This window comes from Microcebus murinus, chromosome X (assembly GCF_040939455.1).
Source record: "Microcebus murinus isolate Inina chromosome X, M.murinus_Inina_mat1.0, whole genome shotgun sequence".
In the NCBI taxonomy this organism is placed as follows: Eukaryota; Metazoa; Chordata; class Mammalia; order Primates; family Cheirogaleidae; genus Microcebus; species Microcebus murinus.
In genome coordinates, this window is record NC_134136.1 from 118,008,167 (window position 1) to 118,012,775 (window position 4,609).

Below are 4,609 nucleotides of genomic sequence, written 5' to 3' on the forward strand. Positions count from 1 at the left end.
ACATTTCATTACTTTTGTTATTCTAATCTAAGCCTGATCCTGAAGTGTAGGTGGGCACATAAAATGATCTCATAGGCATTTTTTGTCACTAGTATAAATGTAATCTGAAGGTGGATTACACAGCTAAAAATCAAGCTATCAAACAACAACCAGCTCTAATTTTTTCTATCAATTATAGCTTTAAAAAATAAAAGCATTTTACTGTAGAGTAATATAACAAGAAATCTCAAGAATGCATAATTTTTGCAGGGAAATAAATTAGGGCAAAAATAATGTTCAGTTTAACAAAAGCTGTAGTTCAGAAGTTACAATTTGTTCAAACTATGGATGCATAAGGGGAATGACAGCTAATACTCATGAGTACTTACCAGGTGCCAGGCATGGTTCTAGGTCTCTACACATCATGTATTGACTCATTTAATCCTCAAAATATGAACATGAAGTACAATATATGTATGTTATCTTCATCCCTGCCTTACAGATGTGGAATCTGAGGTATACATAGGCCAAATTTTTTCTCAAAGTCACATGGCTAATAAACAGTGGAACAGGGGCCTGTGAACCCAGGTAGTCTGGCCCCAGAGTTCATGCGCTTAACATACAATGATTAACACTATGAATTGGCAGGTAAGGGTAGACAAAGAGTCAGAGAAATTCACAGTGTGTTGATTTCAACAACAGTAAAGCATTTTTTGTGTGTTGTCCATTAGAAATTGCCAGCAAGAAGAATCAAGAACGGAGCATTGGCCAATGGAGTGAACACTGGTTGGGAAGTCAGGAGACAGAGGATCAAAAACCTCTATAAAATGAGAAAGTTGGGCTACATGCCCTCCATATTCCTCTTCAAACCAGCAATTCTGTTAGTGCTGTGGTTTCTCATGGCTTCCTCCAACAACGGCTATCTAAAGAGTCATGAATTGCAAGTGAAGTTATGGAACCTAATAAGGGAAAGAGAAGGAGACTGTCCCAGTGCAAAAGGGGAAATAATTAGATATGTTAGGATTGTGGAGAAAAACACACTGCTACAGTAGACTAAAGATTGAAGAGAACACATTCTTAAGAATTTCGTTATTTAAAACCACAAGCAGGGTTTAGAATGTCAGCTCTTACAAGAGAGAATTACCTCTTTAAATTTATTTTCAGAGCACATATGCATGCACAGATTTCTACACTTTGTAATGAAGATGGCAATATTAGATTTGGTGATCGTTTTGAAGATAACGAAGAACTCTGGGATACAAAAAAAAGCTAGAATGATTAGGAACCATATGCACTTATTCATACTGTCTGTAAAGTGGGGATAATATTAACCTCAAGGGCTTTTGGGAAGATTAAATGAGAGAAAGCAGGGAAAGAGCTAAGCACAATGTCTATTCCATTATATCCTATTAATCCAGGTTAACATTAATGACAATGATAATGATGATTATATGCCACACAAATCAACCTGCATCTCGGGACCCATGTCCAACTCTCAACAATTTTTACCTAAAACATTCACATTATACATGTTATAACACTAGGACATTGAAGCTATCTAAAAGATTACAGCCAAATATAGAGTTTAGGGATTTTTTTGAGACAGGGTCTCGCCATCTTGCCCAGGTTGGCCTTGAACCTCTGGGCTCAAGCTTTCCTTCCACCTCAGCATCTCAAGTAGCTGAAACTACACCACACCACTGTGGCCTGCCTATGGTAGAGTTTTAAACTTGTAAACACAGTGCTGTTTCATATATAATTTTGAATGTATTTATTTTCTCCAGAAATTCATATTAGAATAGTTTATTCTATAAAGTTCTGTTGGGTTAAGGGCCCTGTATGCTTTGGATCAATAAGCTCTTCACATTTTGGGATCATAGTTTGCTAATGAGAACTGACAGATGACAGCACAAGATGGTTTGATAGTCCTTTTCTTCTGTCCACATGCTTTTGAAAAAAGAAAACGATGGGTTTGGAAACAGCAAAGAAAACATAGACTTTGAAGTCAGAAGATGACCTCTGGTTTCTTATCTGTGAAACTTTTGTAATAATTAACTTACCCCATAAGGATATTTTCAGAACGGAATGAGATATTGTCTGTGCAAGTGCTATACAAATGGTAATGTTTAAATAGTGGCTTTAAAACCAAGCACATCAGATTATCTCTTTGTGGATTATCTCTATATGTCTTTAGTGCACTTATAGTGATCTCTCACCCTCTCTAGTCTGTGCATACATTAAAAGCAAGGCCATGACTTTTTCATCTAAATATCTCCAGCATTTAGTATTCTAGCTGACACACAGTAGGTGCTGTCACATATTTTTAAAAACTATGCATTTAAAGGAAGCAGAAACATTGATCGGAACCCTTAAATATTATGGATCATATAACGAAACTAGATGGCTTAGATTAAAAAATAATGTACTTCTTTCCTTTTACAGGCCAATAAATATGTAAAAGTTACTATTGCAGGCTCAGATCTCAAGATTCAGATGCTTAGGTGGAGTTTGTGGTGGCAGGATATTTATTAGGGATCAGCACCCATGGAAGAAAAGGGGAGAAGATCAGGTAGAAAGAGGAGTGCTCATTAGAGTTGCTCTACATCAGGCTAGGATAGCCAGGCCTTTATACACTGGCCTCCCTCAGTCACTGGATATGAGTCATTCTGGAAGAGCATGTCCTTGGGCAAGGTGACTCTCTGCAGCTGAGGCAGTCCCTGAAGTGGTTGGCAACAAAGGCAACAAATCCTCCCTTGAAGGGAGACCTGGTTGATACATCTCTATGTTCACCATAGTCATCAAATCTAAAATGTTCTATCTACCACATGAGAAGATGGCATTGATATTTGAGGGTACAGAATAACTTTAATCAATGGGACATTTTAAATTACATTCACAATTGAATAAAAGAAAAGGCCTATGTGCTCATAGGTTTAAGGTAGAATATATCAAAACATGTATTATAATTAATATAGTGAAGACTTACAGGAAAACCAAGGGTTCTAACATTTATTTGTTTGCACATGATGTCAATTTCTCATGAAATGCTATCATTTGGCAAGTGTTGCTGCGTACCTGTTTCTGCATTGGAACAGGCATTACTAAGTAAAGAGCTCCTCCTGGGGTGTAATGATACAGCTGCAGGAAGAACTTTTTCCAGATCCAAGCCTCTCCACTGTTCTAACTTCAGAAAGGAACAGGCACGTTTGTCCACCAGGATGTGTCTGTACCCTGGAGTCATGAAGAGGGCATCGACAGCAGGATCTGGCTTCCCTTTCTGTTGTAAGCCTTCCTTACAACACCGCCTGGGCCCCACACATTTTATGTTTCATTTGGGGCAGCTCTCTTGCTCAACTGTGGATGTTTCAACAGTGCCCAAAGAAGTGATCAAAAGCAAACCTGTCACTTTTTCAAGCTGACTATGAAGAAATCAATGTACTCAAACAATTCCTCAGTCATAATGTGCATGCAGCCTGCTCTACCTAGTACAAAACAATGTGTTGGGCAGATTAGCAAACACTTGAGTTTAGAAAAAATCAGCCACTATTTCCTCAGAACCAAGAAGGATTGATTTGTCCTTCATTTTAAGCTTCTGGAGAAAGTTCAAGGGCTTATGTGTAGAAGACTTAAAAGGATTGGTCTGGAAAGCTGGAATCTCAAGAAAATCAATAAAGTTCATAAACCCCTCTATCTTCCAGTGCACTATTAACTCATTATTATTAAATGCTTATAAATGATGAGGGTAAGATCAGTTTACAAGAGGCTTGCCTCGACCATTCTGGTTTATCATATAGATTTCTAAGATGAAAACTACTAAGATCATAATATTTTAATTTTTCTTTTTTTTCATGCACAGTAAATAGGAAAGGCAAGGGAACATTCCTTAGGCATTCCAGGAGTTAGTGTTTTAAACTGATCAATGTTTTAATTTAGTTCTCTCTCAATCCTTAGGGGTAGGCACCAAAATAAGGCTAAATATGTTTACGTTTTTAGAAGCTATAATACAAATTCCATAGTAACTTAATATCCAACGATGTCTGAATTCTTTCAGTTCCCAGGGCTATTTTTAGGTCTTTAGGGAAAATATTAGTCTTCTTCTACTTTCTCAGCCTTGGTATTCCACCAATAAACTTTTCCCTGTCTCACCACACTCTTTTCCAGTCCATTCACTGTATTCAACATCCAAGATCCGGAAAGGAATGCTTTCTAATTGTTCTCCCAATGCCACTGTCCTGTGATTCTCTAATGCTCCAAGCATATTATGCTCATTTTTATGGGGGAAGCCCTGACAATAGACCAAGTAATAGGATTTGAAGGGGCTATTTTCTATGGTTTCCAGAGAATTTGGAAAATATGAGTCATAGAACTCCCCTCTCCAGTCCCAAATTGGTAGGAAGGAAATAAAGATTGGAGTTTGGGGCATATATTCTAGATTCTCAAAGCAAATTGAGTTTTCAAAGCCAAGGAAAGACATTTTAAGGGTAGAAGTATTATTTTCACTTTGTGATTAGCAACATGAAAGAATAGCCATAAATGTGGCCAGCAGTTAATATTTTGGTTATCAGTTAAGAATTATAACCATTTAACTTTCAGTATTAAATTTAATTATTTTTTGACAAAATTTCTCTTT